The following is a 22,598-nucleotide window of genomic DNA, read 5'->3' on the forward strand; positions in this document are numbered from 1 at the left end:
TTCAAGTTTTATTTACTAGTTTTGAGTACAAAGGTTATACAAAGCTATATGGAACTGTCATCAGAGTCGGCATCATGGATGGGTATGTCAGATAATAGGAATTTAATTAGCAAGTGTTTGGAGATCCAAAGAAGAGCGAATTTGATCATTTGATATCTAATTTTGTAAATGATCTCCTTTGTCTTTAATAATCTACTTATTCTCTTTAATTCAGAAGGAAAGTCAAGTAGGTTGAAAAGTATACTGCATTTTTAATTAAAAAAAGGCAGGGGAGGGGTTTATACCCTGTTTGACTCACCATATGGGAGTTAAGTAAATTTACTTAAATTATCTGAGTTCTGGTTTCTTCTTTTGTAAGCTAAGGGTAACAAAACCCAGCCTGTCTCTTTCTTGGCCATTGTTTTATTTTATTTTTTTAAAGATTTTATTTATTTATTCACGATAGACATAGAGAGAGAGAGAAAGAGAGAGAGAGAGGCAGAGACACACACAGAGGGAGAAGCAGGCTCCATGCACCGGGAGCCCGACATGGGATTCGATCCCGGGACTTCAGGATCACGCCCTGGGCCAAAGGCAGGCGCTAAACCGCTGAGCCACCCAGGGATCCCCCTTGGTCATTGTTTCTAAAGACATGGAGGGAAAACACTATAGAGGATGGCATCGATGTTATTATTGAATGATTTGTCTTGTTTTATCCTCTAAATTTGAATGTGTGAGATCTTTTTGAAGGCATAGTATAGTGAGGACACTTTGGGAAAGTCCAAAATTCTACAGGCATTTCAATGTTAGTTCTTCTATACAGTGAGGCTTTTATTTTTCCTTTGCAAGTGTTAACACCAGTATTAATCATAAAATCATTTGGAGCCTTCAAGGTTTCAAGAGTCATGGGATAAAAATGAGACTATTCATAAATTTAAGTATGTTTGAGTCATTACCAAACATAAAGCATTCCTCTGGTAATTAAAAAGGTACATTTATGCATATATGTGTGAGTGTACATATGTATGTATGGAGTGAGTGTGCATGTATGTGGATTTTCGCTATACAGAGATCGCTTTTAAAATTAGTGATAATAATGAGATTGACCTATCACATAAACATCTGCCTATCCCAATCAATATTGTTCTTTTAACATGCATATAGAGGGATTTAAAATTGAGTATTTGTTAAGAATATTCAAAACTATGGAATAAATATGTAGAATTACACAGATGGTATAAATCTTTTGACAGAGCTCAGTAACTTTTGTGATTAACTGGCAATTGCGTTGGCTCAGAATATGAAAATAAACATTTCTGGCTGGATTACGTATACCATAAGCAAAAGACCATTTCGAACTAAGTATTCCAATGCCCACACCAGTTAAATATTGTATGAGTATCATTCAAAGGTGCTAGTTCAGCAGGAAGCCTGGGCGGAGGAAATGACTTCCTTAGGTAAAATGATGAGCTCATTTAATCAGCTTCCAAATTCTTGACAGGGATTAATCTTCCATTAGGAAAGCAGGAAACTCCTCCAAATCAAACACATGGAGGGTTGTTCACCATTTTAGCAAAGAGGTTTCCTTTTTTATTGTGGTCATCAAATACCTTCTATATTAGCACTTTATACACTGATAGTTATTTGCAGCTGAATCAAAACTAAATTCTATTACTATGAGTAGTAAATAAATATGATTTATTGAGCACAAATTATATGTTAGGCACTATGCTATGCAGCTTGCATGCCTAACTACATGCTAAAATAAACTGAGTGTTAGGTCTTATTTATATACTAATATTAGCACTGACTTGCTAAAGTTGACGATGTTAATATGTGCTAGTGCTGGGATTTGAATCCTTTTAGTTCACCCCAGAGGTGAAACTCCTAATTAGGTAGCCATTTTTCTTACTCTCTCTTTTCTTTGTGATGATAGGGCATAATGAAAGCAACTCCAGAACAGAGCTAAAAAAAATTGGATTTGTAACCTGATTTCACTATTTTTCAATTCCATGAACTTGGTTCCTTAATGTTATCAACTCAAGTCAGCTTGTAGGATGATACTACGGGAGTGAGAAACTCTTGTATCTATGTCAACAATGGTTTTAAATACTGTCCATCAAGTGATAGCACATCTCCATATTTATATTGTGCAAATTACTTAATTTCTGTAATAAATTTCCTCATTGGTAAAATGAGTATTAAAAACTTGTAGCTGTGATGATATATTCAGATAATGGCTATGAAAGTATCTGACATAATGCCTGGCGCCTACTAGCCACTAATAAAACATTAGATTATTCACCTCTTTCTAGGAACAATAAACAAAAGATAATCTAAAATCTATCCATGAATAGGTTAGGGAGCAAATAAACTATGGTTTCTCAACCTGGGATTAATGTAATGTGCTCACCAGTGAGTAATGGAGAAAGAATCACGGAGCCTGAAGAGATAATCATAGGGCATGTGGTCAGAGTCAAGGTGTTGCCATGGCACAGAACTTTGGCCTAGAAGTAATGGTAATTCAGTTCAAAAAGAAAGGAAAGCTATGGACAGACTTATGTAACAAGCTTTAGCATGTTTCCCAGTATTCAATTCAGAGCTCTTGGCTAAAGACTTCTTTTCCTGAGACCCAGTGAGGCTGCAAAGTATAGCAAGCCTCATCTGGGTTTAATAAATAGAAGGATTCCTGATAAATCTCAATATTAATTTTCTTGAATGGTACATGAATGATATCTACAAAGAAGTAGTTATAATGCATTGTTTCATTTGCACTTAATTAATAAAATTAATTAATAAAAGGGTTTCATCATGATCATTTAAATTCCTCTAATCCCCACACCACAAGAATAAACCCACCCCCACACACACATACTTACACACCCTCTATGTTTTGTAACTATATGGAAATTTAGGTGAAATCTATTGAATCGAATTAACTAAAGTGAGATCAGTACATCATAAAATGAATTTTCCTAATGAAACTTTTTCTTTTAAACCAATTAGCCCTCTTCAGTACTATGCCAAAGTTTTACAGCAGATGACACAGTTGGAAACTCAAGGCAGAGCCTTGAGAAAACAAGTGCCCTCTTACAGAGTGGGGAGATGGAGATGACATAGATATTAATATGTGAGCTTAATCAATGTCACATCTTCTAGTGAACCAATAGGCATAATTCACTAATACCTCCTGGGAAGAAGTTGGAGGCACGAGAAGCCATGGGTTAGGAGATCATGACACAGGGACCAAGTTATTTACTCCTGGAGTAGGTAAGTGAGCTAGAGAATCATGTTATATTTATAAGACCTTGATGATAACATGGTATGTGTTGGGCAAAGAGGGTACCATGTTACATCTGCTCAGGCCTAAGACAGCAACAATAGCCACTGCCAGGGCAGATGGGACCAGTAAAAATGGTGGCTTCCCGCTGGATGGAGAATAAACCCTCTACGTTCAGATAAATGCTCCTCCATGCCAATCTTAGACGATTAGGGCCCCGTGCTATGCTGTATAGCACCTAAAACCCTACTTCTGTGTTCCAATTCATTTACTCAAGAATTTAGTTACTAGTCTATCCATTAATTAATTAATTACTTTGACAAGGATTTACCGAATATCTACTTTGTGTGAGTCACTAAGCACATTCCTCTGCTTGTACTCAATGGCGAATGAAATATGTGTATCATTTACCCCCATGAAATTTGTGGATTTAAAGGAACTTTTTATCCATGAGTCTCCAAAGGTTAGAGGCTGTACATTTTTCATACATAAGTCACCAGTGTCAATCACATTTTCTGATATGTGGGAAATTGTCTTTATAAGATGATAGAATTTAACTAAGTGATCCCTAAGGACTGCCCAAGCTCTACTATTCTAAAATGATGAGGATAATAGTAACGATAATAAGGACAACAATGACGATGATAATTTAATGATAATAAATAACACATTTTATTGTTCGCTAAATAGTAGGCTCTCTGCTAATTACTTCACATAAATTTGCTCGGGCAATAGAAGCATATGAGTCAGATACATTCCTCTTCATGTCTTACATATAAGAAAGATGAGTCTCAGGTTCATAAAATTGGGCGGAATCTTGAAAACCGATCACCGGGCAACTAGTGTCCAAATCCAAGATGTCTGACTCTGAAACTATCATATGAGACTTGCTCCTTTCTGCAGAAACATCTGCCAGTGATAAATAAATACTACAGTGGGAAGCAGCAGCGCTGGAGTAAAAACACAGTCTTAGTAAGTAAAGATCTTAAAGATAGAAAAAAATGCCTGCTAAATACAATTTGGGATTTTTCTTCCTTCCATCACACTCAATGCAGTTAAAAACACAGGCAACTTTTTATAGCCTCCCTTGCCATTTAACTTACCTCTCCATTACTTTGGCAAAAGCATCGCCATGGCAACTGGTCTCTTCCAATTGTGTTTACAGTAATGTCTCCATTTTAACTGCTGACTTTGAAAGTACTAAGTCTGGCCCAACTATATGGTAGGAGGACACAGTTGTAAATGGTAACACACACACACACACACACACACACACACATACAAATAAATAAATAAGCAAACAACCAAAACGACTTCGAGCAGAGCTAGAATCATTCACAGAGAAACAACAGTAGTAGTGATAGTAATAGTATTAACAGAGGCTGCTCTCTATTAAATTGATGTGCATACGATATCTGGGGGGACCCCCTATTTATTTCATTTCTCCAACTAGTCCTTTGAGAGATATTACAGATAAGGAAACTTTGGCACACGAGGTGAAATAGCTTTCCCAAAGTCAAACGCTTAGTAGCGGACATAGCATATATATCCAAAATATATTCAAAGCTTTATCCCAAAACTAAATTCTAGGAGAAAAAAAAAATCTGTATCATTCAATTAAGATCAAGAAGCCACCTCTGGTTCCATGAAATCTGGCCACAAGGACAGGATGATCTAGTAAACACATTGATGCCAGTACTTCAGATAAGGGTTAATTTTCAATAAAGACTGACAAACATCCAAAAAAACATTCTTCACATCTAGCCTAAAATAAGTATCTTAATACATAACAGGTTATAACTGTTGTCATAGTAGATCCATAAACTCTGTTAACAGTTTTAGTGCAGTTTGCATTATTTAGCCACCTGACCAGCCCTATGAGGTGGGTGTTATTGTCCTCATTTTACAAATAAGTAAAGAACCAAAAGAGCCAAATAGTGTGCCCAAGGTCACACGGCTGTAGCAGCAAAGTAGTATTTCAAGTGCTTTTTACCACCCCACGCATACTCACATTCTGGCTGCCTTAACAGATCCAATATTTCCAGGGGAACTTCTGTGGGAGTGTGAGAGTGTGTGTTCCCTTTATGATTCTCCTCATCCTTCCTCCTACATTAAAATAGGGTCAAGAAGGCCAGCTCTGGCCACAGCAGGCTCCTTTTAAGGAGCAGCACTAGGGTTCCCCGGAAACCATTCATCTTCCCTCCCATACTGGGAGACCATCTAGAGCCTGCCACTCTCACTGCCAGACTGTTTAGATAAATATCTCACAGATAATCTTTTTTTCCCCTTCTCTCTTCTTTTCTACTTACACCCCCTCCATCCTTCTTCCCACTTCAATTTCCAAGGAATTAATCTTAGATAAGGGCAAGATTTTTTTTTTTTAGGTTAAAAAGAATTTCCACGGATTCGTTTAACGTTTAAGCAGCTCTCAGAAATTCAATTTCCTTACAGCATACAGAGCACCTACAATAAGGCCCAAGTTCCAGAGTAAGATTCAGAAAGGAAAAGGAAATGGGGTGCCTTAATGTTGAGCAACATTGAGGACCTATTTAAAAACAAACTTTTGTAAACAAGAACAAAATGAGTTTTTAAATACTCAGAGCTTACCATGTTCCTGCTACTGTACTTCCTTTATAAATGTTCTTATCTAATCCATGTAAGAACTCTGTTAGATCCATACTATCATTATCATTTTACTAATGAAATATCAAAGTCATGGCAATATGGCTAAACAAGAATGCCACGTGGGATCTAGATCTGCATTCCTCTGACACTTTTTAATATCTTATCTGTTCTACAGCTCAGTGAGATATAATAAAATATCAAACAGAAGGGTGTAGTAAAACTCACTAAAATGCCACACGAGACATGCAGATGGATAAAACGTCACATCTGAATGCAGAGTTATGAATTCCTTTTTGTATCCTGCTCTTCATTACAGGATTGGCAGAGGTTAGGATCCTCAAGCAAGACTTCAATAAAAGTCACAGATCACATGCTTTCATCTATTTGTGGTAGCTGTGATTCTGTATTCTGGGGAGCTAGGAAACCAGTACCTAGAGTCAAGGCAAGAAACTAAGGGGCTGGTATAGCATAAAGTTGCCAAGAACAAGTCAGATGAACGTGGAAGGTCACTGCCAGTATTCATAGAGAATGGGAAATGAGGAAGAAGAAGAAAGCGGGTGGCAGCTCCACACATCAAAAGGTGCTACACTACACAGTTTAAGAGCCTCAACTTTGAGTCAAAAAAAAAAAAAATCTCAGTTCAACTCTTCATTCCGCATCTTGCTCCCTATCTGGCTTTAACTAAGATATTTACCACCTATAGCTCCAGTTGCCTCATCTTCACTTTTATTGTGAGCAATCGAATATAAATTGCGGTGACTGGTATTAATTAGATAGGCATTTAAAACATAGTATCTGAGTTTCTTGGAATAAATCTGCAAATTTATCCCATTGCTTGTTTCTATTTCACTTAGACTTGAGCCCTACCTGCCTCTATTTGTTGAAGGTGCCAGATTCTGTGTCCTGTAGGTGCCAGCAGCCCTAGAGAATGAAAGAGACAGAGAATTTAATTTCTAGGAGGAGGAGGCAAGGGCACATATATAGCATATTGTACATGACTTACCCATTTTTATCCCAATAAATGTGCACAAAGATAAATTAGTGCAGTCACTTGGGTAATGGGATCTTTTGCCTTGACTTTCTCCTTTTTACAGAACCGCTTTCCTGATGCTGGTCATCAGGAAAGGATAGGAGGGATCCCATTTTCTGCAAAGCCTTTCAGGGAATGAAAGTTGTTACAGAGCTGTAAACCATGCTATAGAGCCAGTCAGAGTTCATCACAGCAGCCGCACATGGACGTTGATGAATTTGGCAATTAGACCATCCCAGCATCTCATATGTAAAAGGAGCATATTTCTGGCTCTCTTAAAGACTTCATGGGATGCTAAACATGGCACAGTCTCTCCTCTGTCCCCATGGCAGTAAATTGCAGTGGGATTAATAGCTGAGCTTGCTGGAGTTGGCTTCCTGATAGGGCAATTTTACAGGACAGCAGTAAGCTGTATATTACAACTTTCACATGATGGCCCCTTCTTCCCCACACATGCTCCAGAGATGGCTGGAGAAGAATGCATCATGTGATGATGAAGCTCTGATGGTGTCCTTAAAGGTACCACATTGCCTAAGGGCAGAGTTCTGAGCAAGGTCTGGGCTCCCCGGGTAGAGGTGAAAATGTGGAATGGAATAATAAATAATTGAGTAAGATTTTAAAAGATTTATAAAGAGAAAATCTAATGTTTGAATTCCTTATTAGTAGGAAAGTAGATATTTTCACTATTTCAACAAGTGTTATCAGGGCTGGAACACTGGCTCAGATGACGAATATACTGGTTATGATGTCTATTCTTTTGGCTGAAGTTGTGTCAGCTACTTGTGGAAGTCCTGGTTGTCTCCTGTCGAGGCAGCTGTGACAGGCAGTGATAAGTGTCTTTGATTAATAAAACATTAGGAATCAAATTAAATATTACTGAATACATGTAGTGTCTTTGGTAGACAAGATCTTTCAATATATGCCGCCTTTTCATGGGTGGAAAATAGTTAGAACTTACAGCAAAAGTTAAGGTTTACTGGGCACCTGTTGCGTGATGGGCACTTGTCTAAGTGCTCACATGTATTATCTTTTAAGTCCTTAAAACAATCCTATAAGATAGGTTCAGTTTCCTTTTTCCATTTTACAGATGGGAAAAGTTTGCTATTTTGCCCAGTGTTTTGCAACTGGATCCATCAAAACTTTTGAATATGGATCAAGATCCTGTCCTCTTACCCATTATAATATATTTTAAAAGTATAATAATAATAATAATAATAATAATAATAATAATTAATTATAACAACAATAATGATAATACTTTCAGGACTGTAGCAGGCTGACTGAAGGCCGCCCAAAGATACCAGCTCTTAATCCCTGGAACCTGTAAATGTTCTGAGATTAGAAGATTATCCTTGATTATCCAGAAGGCTCCTAAACTCAATCCCAAGTCACTTCATATGAGAGAGCCAGAGAGGGACCGTACACACAGAAGAGAAGAAAATGTGAAAATGAAGATGAAGGTTGGAGGGATGGGGCCACAAGCAAAGAAGTGCCATCAGCCACAATAAACGAGAAGAGACAAGGGATGGATTTGCCCTTAGTCTCCAGAAAAAGTATGGCGCTGCCCACACTTGACATCTTGATTGCACCGTAACAAAACTGATGCTAACCTCCAGCCTCTCGAACTGTGAAAAAGCAAGTTTCTGTTGTTTTAAGTCATGAGTTTTGTGGCTATTTGTTGTTACAAGAGCCGCAGGAAACGAAGGCCTATTGTGAAAGATAGTTACCACAGAACTCATCAAGCACTTGGTTTAAAGTTTGGTGAAGATATTTGGGCTAGAACTGTTCAGGGAGAACTCCTGGAAGTAGAGGCCATGTTTGCTGACTCCTAGCCCAACCTTTTTGGGAGCATCTCCAAACTTTCAACTAGAATCTCCCCTTGATTAATTGCATCAAACCGTCTTTCCCCTCCAGCGAGCTTTTCCTGGTTTAGAGAACTTTTAATCTGGAGAGAGCTGTGCTTCTTTCTTGCTGTGTTTCAACAGAGAACTTCACACAGAGTATCTTGTTTAGATACTCGTATGACTTTTGAAAGAAAATGGATTTGGGGCACCTGGGTGGCTCAGTCAGTTGAGTGTCTGCCTTTAGCTCAGGTCATGATCTCAGGGTCCTGGGGTTGAGCCTCCCAGCAGGCTCTCCACTCAGTGGGGAGTCTGCTTCTCCCTCCCTCCCTGTGCTTGCTTGCTCTGTCTCTCACTTTCTCTCTCAAATAAATAAATTAAATCTTTATTAAAAAGGAAATGGACTTTTAATTGTCTAAAATGTAATCCTTTTATGTTAAAAATGTGCCTAATTACCTACTTTTCATGGTTTTTGAATGAAAAGGTATATATATATATATAAAAGTAAGACCCATTTAATTTTTTTTAACTTTATTGACTTCCTTATCAAGTTATTATCATTCTTCGGAGAGATAAAACACTAACTTTTTTCTGAAGGACATTGTTTTCTGATTTAAATCACTCTTTTAATTTAAGTGCATCAGAGATCCATGGAAAGGCAGCCTATTGCACAAGGAAGAAAAGAGAGTTTCTAGTGGAAAATTCTTTGAAACACAGGATATGCTGCTTACAGAATTACATTAGACAATACCTGTATTCTTTGATCTTTGGTTTCTTCATCTCTAGACCAGAGATAATTGTGTTTACCTGATCTTTTCCAAGAAGGCTTTGTGGGGGGGATGGGGGTAGGAGAGAGGAAATGATAATGGATCTGCCTGTACTTTTTTTTAAACTGAAGAAATCTATGTACATATGGAGGATGGTAACTGGAGTTATTAAGCCCATAGTTTTAAAGATATATCTTGCTTGTGCTAATCCCCCATGTGTCAAAACAGGAAACATGAAATTATAGTCATTTAAGAAGCATTTATAGATACTATGTTAGGATCCTAAAGAGAAACTTCTAGATCTTAGGGATGAATCTACATTGGATAGCATTAAAATAAAATAACCATTTTTCTCAACATCCTCTCCCCTTTCAAAAATTTAATATATTGATCTCTTACTCATTCTTCATGAGCTCATTCAACTGTTGCCTCTTTGGTGACAGCTTCCGCAATCCGCCAAGGTAGATTATGTTTTGGGGAGTTTTTGTTTGTTTGTTTGTTATTTGCTCCACATCCCACAGTGCTTATCCCATGTTCCTACAATAGCACTTGCAACTGCCCTGCAATGGGTCTGTTTTTCAAGGCAAACTTTCCTGCTAATTCTCTGACCCCCTGACTTAGCTTATTTAATTCAGCCTGTAGCATCCATCTACTAATCATGCAACCAGAATATTAAGGCATGACAAGCCATTTTCAGTAATGACATCTAGAGATATCCATAAAAGCCAAACTCTAACGTCATCTTTCCATTCATTTGCCCTGCTGAACAGCATTCAGAGATGACTCCTGACTCAATTAATTTCCTTAAATATCTCTTTACCTGATCTGCCTTGGCACCACTTTCCCCAGTTGGTCTTGTTTCTCTCCTTGACTATGGTTTGGATTCTACCCCTAAGTAGACTACTAGCTTAAAAGTAAATACTCATAGCAATCATACTTGGCTCCAGGATCCTCAAAAGAGGATATTTAAAGGAGTCCTCCATAGAAAACTCATACATTGCCCCAATTATAAAACTAGAGAGCCTGTGTATAATCTCCTCTCCCTATATCCTTAATCCCTTTGATCAACCTCTGATATATTCACTACATGATCACTGAACACATGATGAGATTAAACCTTAGAACACTAGAGTATTATCCTCTGCTAATCACATTAAAATATCTTTATTTACTCTAATGACCTCCTTTAACCTCATCTCAATAAAGATACAATGAGTATCAGCTGTATGCTAGACAATAGAGTAATAGTTCTTTTTGTTAAAGATTTTTATTTATTTATTTGAAAGAGAGAGAGCAAGAGAGAGCACAGTGGAGGTGGGGAGAGAGAGAAGCAGGCTCTCCACTGAGCAGTTTGCCTAATGAGAGGCTTGACTTCATGACCCGAGCTATAGACAAATGCTTAACTGACTGAGTCACCCAGGCACACCTAGAGCTGTAGTTCTAAACAACACATCCTGGAGATGCTTACAATATAGTCCTAGAGACAAAGGAGCAAACAGACAGCCACAGTACAGCCCACAGTGAAGGTGTTTTAATGGGGAAATCTCAGATGCTAAGGGCATAGAGGAAGACAATGTATATACAAGACAAGGAGGAGTACAAGGGTAGATTCTAAAAGGAAATGACTCATAAAGGAAGACTGAGACTTAGCCAGGTGAAGAGAGAGGGAGAGCAATCCTCAGTGCTGCTCTTTTTTTCTCTTTTTTTCCAATACTTTTCAGGTATATTGAACACCCTGCAGTGTTTTAAACTATTTCTGCATAATCTCCTCACTTTTCTCTATCTTCTTCTACCCTATGTGTCGTTTGTAAAATCTACTCTGTAATTAGTCAGATAGCCTAAGTAATATAGCAACTCTATCTCAACATTGCTGGTTATGAAATCAAGATTTTATCACTAGGTCTGTAACAAAAACTATGAGTTGCGTTAGAAACTGTTTAACATGAGATCTTTGGGCTTGTTCCTCCCACCATCAATCTTATTTAAAAGATACAATTGGGTGTTCATAAGAAAATTGGTAAGATTATACCATTTAGTGACTGCAGAAGCTCAGTTCCTCGGAACTTAAACCAGGGTGTCAACTAATGTGTGACATTATATTACATGTCTGCTCTTATCTAAATAAGGCTGGTCTTAAGGACCTCCACGGGCCAAAAAGTCAGACTAAGTTTACAACCCCCTCTTTGAGTTGAAGAAATGCAGAAACTCTCTTGCCCACTGAGAACATGTCCTGCCTTGGCAAATGACTATCACCAAAAACAAAAGGAAAGTGATTGAATTAGCACCAAGTTAATAAGGTGAAGTAAAGATAGTGAAACAGAACACTGAATCTGGAGGTACTGGTAGGGGGCATGGTGATGTTGGACCTTGAAATTGGTTGAGACTTTTCTCATCACATAGGTCTCGGTTTCCACAAGATAGTCATTTTCCACCTCTTCCTGAGCATAACTTTTGTCCTCACTTCTGACTCTTTAATCCTAAAGGCTAAACTAAAACCTATCAGCCTCTCTTTTTGTCCAGACTCCAGGGCAAGGCTTTCATTCTTTTGGGCCCATCTTGACCATTTAAAGTGCTTAGACTAGGAAACAAAAACAAAGCAGTCACAATTACTTATTTTATGGTATCTGAAGTCTTGTGCTAAACTCAACTCATTACGTATTGTTACTATTATCTCCATATCCTTGATTAGGAAACTAAAGTTCTAAACTTAAGGTATACTAACGGACATTACCTTAGCTTGGATTCAGAATCCATTTTCTCTGATTGCAAATGTCACACTCTATACTGGAAGAAGTCATTCTCTGTGACCTTATATATCTACGTAATGGAAACCAAATCCCTACCTTGCACTATTGTTACAAGAAATAGATTAAGGGCAGCCTGGGTGGCTCAGCGGTTTAGTGCTGCCTTCAGCCCAGGGCATGATCCTGGAGACCCTGGATCCAGTCCCAGTCCCACTTCAGGCTTCCTTCATGGAACCTGCTTCTCCCCTCCCTCTGCCTATGTCTCTGCCTCTCTCTCTCTCTGTCTCTCTCATGAATAAATAAGTAAAATCTTAAAAAAAAAAAAAGAATAGATTAACATGGTAAGCAAAACACACTAATGCTCAATAAATAGCATTTAAATTTTTTTCTTTACCAGACTCCTTGCTAACAAGTAATATATTTTGTCCTCTACTAGAGTGCCCACTATATGTCAAATCCTTAAGAAACATTATTGCTATAAAGAAGTAATTGATAAAATGAATAAATTAAAATAATAAATAGATGAATGGATTGAAATCTCTTGATAGTCTTTTTTCCCCCTTGAGTTCTTCTAGATGTGTAACACCTTCAGTCTTCCAGAGACCAGGCAATAGAAGATTTGAAAGGAAGGGTCTACCAGACATCCTTATGCTCCCTGGGTGAAGAATTATGTTTCTTAGTCTTTCAATCATTTGCCCTTTCTCATGATCTTAATTGATGCTGGCTCCCTGGATCCTTCCAGTAATAGAATAAAAGGTAAATAGTGTTGGAGAAGCCTATTTCTACCACTATAGATGTAAATTCATTCTTAAGGTAACTTATAATAATATCTTTCCATGAATTAATCATCAGGTATATATTGAGTCACTACTCATATGCCAGGGAGCTCTTTCAAATAAAAATATGAAAAAAAAAAACACAATTGGAATTGGAAAAAAGAAATTTCCAGCATTTTCATTATTGTAAAATTTTGTAGAAATTACAAATCTAAATGTGTATCAACAGACGGATACATTAAATCGTGGTACATTTATATCATCAATTACCATGCATCCATAAGTAGAATGATTGCGATATCTATATGCTGATATGGACAGCACTACAAAGCATAGTGCTAAATGAGAAAAAAGAGTATATTATGGATATGAACACAGGAAATTATTTTTAGAAAATATAGACCTATAATATGATTCTATTCCCATGTACAACTTCAAGGTCACAAATAATGTGCAAAATACAACCCCATTAATGTAAAACAAAGGTAAACACCATAGCATCCATACATATATGCATAAAAAGGAAAGTGATGGGATGCATACTAAGCTGTTGAAGGTGCTTCCCCCTGGAGGGAATTAGGAAATTTTAAGGAATTAGGTGACATTTTCATATCACGTGCTACATATTTATGATGTTTATGATTAAACAAACAAATAAAAGTGTTAGACCTTACTCCAAGATTTCACATTTCATAGGGATGATATGGTATGTGGGCATAAAATCACATTATAGGTCTATATTCCCTGTAGAAAAATCCCTTGTTCATATTCATAACACAGTCTTCTCATCTGCAATTTTTTGTGTGAAATAAAAACAGCTATGATAACAAGTAAATTAATTTGGTGCATCACCTGAATATCAAAGCAGGCCTTTAACTTGCTAATGGAAATGTCAAAAATGATCAAGTTCCTATTCTTTCATTTTACCTGTGTGAAAACCTAGGCACAGCGAAGGAATGTTACCTGATCAGATCACACAGCAAATTACTAGCAGAATCTAGGGAAATACGTGGATTGGAACCCACATTTGGATGGATTATTTGGGGGCTTCTTTTGATTCTAAAATCAAAGAGTAAATATAATTTGATGTACAACATATTAAGAGACTTGGTTATCTCAGTGGCTCCAGGATGTTTATTCCACAATACAACGTAGGCAGAAGTGATAGTTAACAATTAAAAAACACTAAGGTAGGATCATGTTTTGCTGCCACTGTTAGGCTGCTGAATATCAGTCCTCCCATTTCCCTTTGATCTCAGTCTTGCAATTTGAAAACCAGAAGAGTGATAAATGGCCATGAAATGCAGACAAAGATTCCTTTTGTTTGTCTCACAAAATAGGAAGATGGTCGAATTGATCAGTCATCAAGGGTATAATGATCTGAAATAAATACCAGCTCCTTTGATGTGGCTTAGGGTGCCAGCATTGCGGAAAAGGATCATTCTCTTGACTTTCACATAATTGAATGACTATGTTGGTTTGTGAATGGGCTTCCTTAATTGCGCACTGGTAATTTGGCATCCTGACATAAGTGTACGGGAACTGTGATCCCTCACCCTGCACAAGGGAGAGAAGATTGAACTGAGAGGGATGAATGAGGAGAGAGGCTTCCAAATTAGAAACAATTGGAGCAGAGAGCAGGTGACAGGAAAAGGTACAGGAATTACTCCACCTTCCCTCAAAGAAATGACACTGAGTCATCTGTGCGAGGCCATAGCCTCGATCTCTGACAGGTGTGTATTTGTTTTTAGAAACCATCAAGCAAAGACTATAGCCTCTGGGATGTTTCCATTCAGAAGAAGGATGTACTCTAAAAGGCTTAGCCATCTCGGTCTTGAGGAAGCCTTAACATGAAAACACAAAGCCCCATGAGCTGATAGGTGAAAGGCATCTGAAAAGGTCAGGAAATATGAGCGATGTTAAAGACTAATAGTTTGGAAGAGTATAGATGTTAGAGCCAGCAAATATTGTTTGGGGAACCTGCCATTTTTATGTACCTACTGTGCTACCCTGGACAAATTAGTTTACTTTCCATAATCCATTTTCTTCCTCCTTTTCAAAAAGATGACAATGGGATCACAATGGTCCTTTTGTGATGATTGAAAGAGTTTACGAAGGTGGGTACATTCCAGGAAAAAGGTCGAAGTGGTCATTGGGCCCTCCTCTTCCTTCCTGTCTTTTAGATTAGAATAAGATAAAGTTTATGGTGTCAACATTTTACCAAGTTTGAAAGGCCAATTGGTAGTCCCCACTTATTTATAAACACTTTTCTGGGGAATCTCTCCTTCTTCAACACACACACCCTAAGCATCATTTGTGACATGATATTTCTTGTAATTGTATATATAGAACCTCCATGACCATGATCATTTCAGTCTGTTATAGTTTTTACAAACAGTCTCAGACCCTACTCTCTAGTTTCATAATCTTCTCACTAGTATTTGAACATTTTCAAAGTTAGCTATCTTATCATTAATTCATGTATACACTGAGATTAAATTTTTCCAACCATCGCCAAATTTTTTTCCAGGATTATCATTAATTTATTTATACCTGTGTTCTTTGATTAATGAACTCCCGATGATTTTTCAAGTACTTCCTATGAGCCAAGGACTGGCCAAGGCACAGAATCAGGGATATCTCCTACCTTCATCAAGCTTGCTATCCAGAGGAAAATATAAATAAATACAAAAATGACCATGAAAGGAAAAAATATCTTAATATCTCTGTAATGAAGTCATAAAATACCAGGAGGACACTTGATGGGGAGAACTCCAGGGGTGTGCAGGGATTACTCCCTTGAGTAAAAGATGTGCAATATGTAACATCTGTGTGCATGTGTATGTGATGATGACAGTGAGGATGACGATGCTACCCCAGGGAGAAGGCTAAGCTTGTGCAAAGGTTCTTAAACTAGAGGTGAAATGGCAGAGTCACGTGAAGGGCGATCGGCATGCTGGAAAACAAATGGCTAAAGGGGTTATGGTAGGGGATTAGGTTGGAGGCACGAAACATATTAATCTCTCCAAGACTCAAGACTCAACCTCAGGTGACTTTGGCAGGGAGACCATTCATCCCCCCATCCCTTAAGCTCTGTTACCACGAATAACGTGCCTATAACTATCGTTTTGCTGACTCAGACAAAATTCTGCATTGCTTTTAGTTAAAATTGCAAATTCTACCCAAGAACACGGGCCCTTTCACACTCTTGCCTGTATCTTCCAGCAGGGGAAAAAAAAAAAAAAAAAAAAAAAAAAACTAAATAAATGTGTATTAGATGAAAGTATCAATTATGGCTAACTAACGTCTTTCCCTTCTTCCTTGATAGGTAACCACTGCCAGTGGTTCTCAAACCACAGGGTTCTTCACATTATGCCTTTAAAGTGCCTTAATATTCAGACAGGCAAGGCTTTTATTCTCAAATTAGGTATAAAAAGTCGAGGTTAGGCCTGACAATATGAATGTTTAACAAGGAGATTCTCTGTTGGCAAACTAAAATTTGAGAACTAGCGTACTGTGTGAATTAATACTCTTTCAATTTCTGAATGAGAATTTGTTGATTGAATTATTTTTTTCTAATAATAAGCCAATAGTTTTATCATTACCCCTGACTTGCCCAGTTCCTGGCTCATAGGAAGTAATTGAGAAATCATTTTAACCAAAGGTTAAACATTATTTTTATCTGCTCGTGTCATAAGAAGAAGACTCTTAAAATTGCACGTGTCCCGTAGGGATCCTGGACGCTGTCCCCTTGAGTGGTAGATACGGCCCATGTTGGGGATAGAGACTCTAAAGGAGGCTGGATCACACACCCATGAGACATGAGTTTTCTTTCATTACCTGAGCTTTCACCAGGTGGAAACAAGGGGAGCTGGCCAACAAGTACCTGGACTTCTGCGAGGACATACTGACTGGCTAGTATGTTGTGCTTCCTGGCCTAAATCCTTCTGAGCAGCCGGCAATAGATGTGCCTTGTGATCGCCTTGGAATTCTTAATATTTATTTGAAAGTAAGAAGACGAGTCCCTGGCGGGCATTGTCCCTGATACTCCTATGCATGCTTTCTCAAACTGCGTAATCCCATACCTTTCTCTCCTTGTTCCCAGGGTCTCTTCCTCGTAGGAAGAGTTCCCCACCCTTGTCCACCAGATAGGCTACAACCTCTCTTTCAAGGCTCAATTTAAACACTTCTTTAACTTTTTGTTCATTCTCAAGGAAGAAGAATGTGTCGCCTTCTCTGTGTTCACGTGGCACCACATCTACGTTCTTGTTTTAGCACTTACTGAGTTGCTGTCATCTTTGAGGTGTCTGTGTCTCCTCCTGGGGGCACAGTGTGTCTATGCATTTTGCATATCCACTGTCTTGCACAATTCTTGAAGCAGAAAAAAAAATGATCAACTTTTTATGAAACTCCACTAAATCGCAGGGCTATAGCTGGACGTCTCGGGATCAAGTATAAATTATACCACTTCTTCAAGATTTAGGCAATAGCTAAATTTTACCTTAAGGGCTGTTATTCCTAAAATTCTTTATGTACCTCACCCATGGGATTTGGTCTCTGTCTTTTAAGAATTCATATTGCTGTAATTGTTGTGTGGTTGTATTATCAGGACTATACTTAAAGAAATTATTGTATGCCTACCTTTGTCCCCTCAGAATATCACACTCTTGAGAGAAGCAGCAATATCTTACTACTTATGTGGTTTAAAATACAAAACTGAGGTGTGAATGTAAAGGAAACATGCAAGGAAAGTTTGTTAAAATACATTCAACTGCAGCTTTATACTTTAATGATTTACAATTGTTGTTGGATAGGAATCTGCTTATGTAGGTTGTTAAAATGCGTCTGGTTTTACTAATTTTAAAGAAATATATTTCACTTTGTTCTACAACCATTATTTCCATTTAAGCAGAAGTTTGTAGCTCCCAAACCACCTTCATATGCATTGTCATCTGATCCAGATACTAGTGTCTTATAAACATGGAGAAGGCATGGAATAAAGGGCAGAGTGATGATTTAGAGCCACACCAAGCCGTGTTCCACTCTGACTCCAGCCCTTGGACCAGCCATGTAAATTATTTCATGCAATTTCGTATATAAAATGAAGATATCGGAGTCTGCTGTTATTGATAATATTGTGAAGTTCTGTCAGTGATTACCTTCTTTTGGAAAGTAAGCAAAGAAAAAAATATTTCAGCCTCGTTATGGTTGCAATTACTTGGATGAAAGGGAAAAGCAATAATCAATTACCGTTGAGTATAAGAATATGAGTCCCTAGTGTTAAACAATGTCATTCTTCAGAGCAACATCAAGGGATTTTAATAAATAGGAATTAGATTTCTACTTCTGTTATGCACATTTTCAGAGATCCTAAGTAGACACAGTGACAACATCATTTTGTGAGTGAAGAATTTTGGAAGAGAGGGTAAAACGAAGGGTAGACTCATCCTGCCACTGAGCAGGACCAGAGCTGGCACTATAAGACCAGCCTGAGGAACTGGGAAGAACCATAAGTTCTCATGATACTTGACTCCCTGGTTTTCCTTTTAACTTTAGCTGGAAACGAGAGCTTAGTACTCACTATTTGCTACTCACTTCATTTACAAAACTAAATGTGCTTAGTAAATTAGAGTATCATGTCTACAGTCTAAGGAGGAGATTAGGTGGCCCAAGTTGTAGATGCTATTCCTATCTCCTATGTCCAATTCACCACAAACATGGGGATAAAACACACACGAAAAAACAAAACAAACCTTCTATTCTGATTTTAAAGAGTCTACTGTGAAAAACACATAATGATAAAGCACATCTAATTTGATCCCTGTGTGGATTGGCGGCAATACGAAATTGTAATGCCTGTGTCCCCTACCACCCCGCCCCTGAAGCATCAGGGATTTCATTTAAGCAGATAGATAGATAAGTAAGGAGGCAGGTAGCTGGCTAGCTGGAGAGGTAACTATCTAGCCAGACAGATAGATATAAAGATAAGGCCAGAGGTATTTAGTTTCCCTACATCATGGCCTCAAAGTTGTTCATGTAATAGTAATCCCTACACCCACTCACACACATGCACACCAGACTGCCTGAATTTCCCTGTTTTGTCTCTGTTACTACTGTGTCCCCACCCCCACCCCCCATATGCTTCCTATTTTAGTGGATGTGTCACTTCTCTGGGTCTGTTGATTTACTTATAAATTTGAATATAATTCCATATTTATTAGTCTTATAATAATTTAATAAATATGGAACAAGAAGGAGGCAGATAATTTCAGCAGGTTCCAGTTCACCAACTTGAAACAAGTATGCTATTTTCCATAATCAATATATTTTTGATTAATGAGTATAAAAAGTAACAGTCTCTACTTATCACCCCTTGCATATTTCTCTGTAGATATTGAAGATTTATTTATTTTCATTGTTCATTTTCCCATTTGTGGGTTTAATTATTTTCCTTTGAGGTCCCACAAAAAACGTGGGAGGTGCCTCTCCTGGTAGCCCTCCAGCCTTCCAGCTGAGAAGCACACAGGGCCCTTTGTAAATAATGAACTAATCAATTTTCACTTTACCGTTCTCATTTTAATTCATATAGCTAGGTTTTTCAGATCTGAGTGATTGTAAAAATTAAGATTTGATTAAATGTATTAAATAAATGAGTAAGATGTTTCTCCAGCTCTTTAGTGATTAAAATACGGGGAAAAAAAAAAAAGTATGTTTCTCAAAATGATACAGGAGCAAAGTTAATGAGTTTACGTGTATTACTATTGCTTGCATTAATTATAGCTATTCTCTTTCATTTTTAATTTCTTTTTTAAAAAATATTTTTTTTTTATTTATTCATGAGAGGCAGAGAGAGAGAGGCAGAGACACAGGCAGAGGGAGAAGCAGGCTCCTTGCAGGGAGCCCGATGTGGGGCTCTATCTAGGGACACCAGGATCACGCCGTGAACCAAAGGCAGATGCTCAACCACCGAGCACCTTCATTTTTAATCTCAAAGTACTTTCTATCAATGATAATTAATTGGAAAGACCACTCTGAGGCTTTCTGACACAGACCTGGAAAAAAGATCTGATTTTAGTTTTACCTCTTCATTGGAATACAAGCCAATAATTTACATGCCTCATGATATCTTGCAGCTTTGGAAAAGTACCTCCAGGTTTTACATCATCTTGTGTGCACACAGAGTATAATGAATTAGTCAATTCAAAAATATTTGAAACTAGTTTCAGAGGGAAAAAGGAAGAAATAGGAATAGAGGAAAAAACCCCACACCCCTTGACATACTTCTGAAATACTGACAGTAAAACAACCACCAATGTTACCTCATTTACAAAAGATGTCAGGTTTTCTGTGCCATTTCTCCAAGCCTAGTATTAAAACAAAACAAAACAAAACAAAACAAAACAAAAACAAAATGTTGCATAGAATTCTATAAAGGATGAAAGTTGGTGTATGTAACTATCTCTCATTACCAATGTGAGCATTTAGTCCAGTTCCAATTTTGCTATTGAAAGTTTTTAATAAAATGCCCCTTTGCTTTGTTCTACATAGACAAGGTTTTGAGTTGATTATTGCTTTTGTTTTGATTGATGTTTTTCTTTCCTCTTGGATAAATATCTGTGAATACAAATACTGAACAAAAGCAGTGCGTATTGAAAATATCTACAGATGCTGACAAGTTTTGGTCTAAAAATACTAGGCCAATTTTCATTTCCATTACATATTTATGAAACTATGCTGTACCCCACACTGTTTCCACTACTGAGTATTAATAATATTTCCTTTATTTATTTTTAAATAATATTTCCTTTAAATTTTTTTCAATTGTACCTATAGTTAATAATGACATAAATTAAAAAAAAATGTTAGGAAAGGTAGACTTCATGCTAACTGTGCTTACCACATTAAAATAAATTTTAAAACAAACAAACATACAAACAACACAGCTGTTGATATATTATGCATTTCTTTGATTACTATTGAAGTTCAACCTCTCCAGTGCTTATGGTTTTTTAATATATCCTTGTCACTCTGTAGACTGTTTATATGATGTTTTCTGTTTTTATTGGTATGTTGCTTATTTTTCTTTTGATTTTTTATTTGTCCCTTAAAATTATAGTAAGTAGTCAACCAATGTTATACAAGTTTATAGTGCTCCCAAGGAGGGGAATCTCTTATATACTAACACATGCTAGCCAGTGTCAACTCCTCCCTATTTCTTATACGATAAAGTCTCATCCATTTTTTTAAGATGTATTTATTTATTTGAGAGAGAGAGTCTGCACATGCTTGTGCACATATGTGTGAGGAGGGGCAGAAGGAGGAGGAGAGAGAGAATCCTCAAGCAGCTGAGCATGGAGCGTGGCATGGGGCTTGATCCCAGGACCCTGAGATCATGACCTGAGCTGAAACCAAGAGTCAGATACTTAACAGACTGAGCCACACAGATGCCCCAAAGTCTCATCTTTTTAATCTTCCATTTTTTAAAAACAATTTTATATATTTATTCATGAGAGACATGGAAAGAGGAAGAGACACAGGCAGAGGGAGAGGCAGGCTCCCCCCTCAATCCCATGGGACTCGATCCCATGACCCCAGGGTCACGATCTGAGCCAAAGGCAGACACTCAAGCACTGAGTCACCTAAGTGCCCCTTAATCTTCTATTTAAGTGTTTCTGTGATCTTTTCTATTTTACTATTTCAAGTTTTAGCTTTCTCTTTTGTTAATATCCTTACTGAATCTTGTGATGTTTCTGAACTTGCTCTTTTTTTTTTTTTTTTAAGGTTTTATCTATTTATGCATGAGAAACACAGAGGCAGAGCCAGGGGCAGAGGGAGAAGCAGGTTCCATGCAGGGAGCCCGACGTGCGACCTGATCCCAGGACCCGGGGGTCACACTCTGAGCCAAAGGCGGACGCTTAACCACAAAGCCACCCAGGTGCCCCTAAACTTGCTTTTAAATTCTACCTGGCATAAACCTAGGATAACATTGGTTTGCAAGAAATCTTTGTTGAATGAATCAACTCAAATTGGCCGTCGTCTACTCAAGAGTCAGCCAACATTCTCTCACAGGTAGTACCCAGTTCCTAGTTTGCACACTTCTGACATATTTCTCTATCGATGTTTCAAGAAATTTTAACAGAGTGCCTGGAAGAAATCAGTTGTTCTAATATAGATTATTCTGAGCTGCTCCAGAATAAAAGAACTGTCATGTCATAAATGTGCTTCTCAGAGCAGGAAAAGTTGAAAGCAGTCCTCATCAGATCATAATAACGAACGATGGTTTTTCATTCTCAGATCCCTAAAGAATAATCTGTATGGAGTGTTTAGCATAGGACATGGCAAATTTGCAGTCTCACAAAAAATATTAAAGGACATCATTTTTATTTGTTGAGAATCATAGTTTTTGCTACTTTAGATTATTTTTGCATATATGTCCACTCTCTCTGCCCCTAATTAATCACATGTGGATAAACTGACTTTCCCTATCAAATGATGTGGCCTTGATTGTGTGACTAGTTTGACCAAAGGGTGTTGGCAAAAGTGATGCAAGTAGAAG

General features: G+C 37.6%; 1 long non-coding RNA gene across 1 annotated transcript in view; it reads left to right on the forward strand.

Annotated features, from left to right (window-relative positions):
* LOC144304788 (uncharacterized) overlaps positions 1-22,105 on the forward strand; it is a 138,350-nt gene extending 116,245 nt beyond the window's left edge. The window contains exon 3 of the long non-coding RNA XR_013371758.1: positions 21,824-22,105. This is a non-coding gene — a long non-coding RNA (uncharacterized LOC144304788). The remainder of the gene's footprint in view (positions 1-21,823) is intronic.
* The last annotated feature ends 493 nt before the right edge of the window (positions 22,106-22,598 follow it).

Source organism: Canis aureus, chromosome 3, assembly GCF_053574225.1.
Source record: "Canis aureus isolate CA01 chromosome 3, VMU_Caureus_v.1.0, whole genome shotgun sequence".
In the NCBI taxonomy this organism is placed as follows: Eukaryota; Metazoa; Chordata; class Mammalia; order Carnivora; family Canidae; genus Canis; species Canis aureus.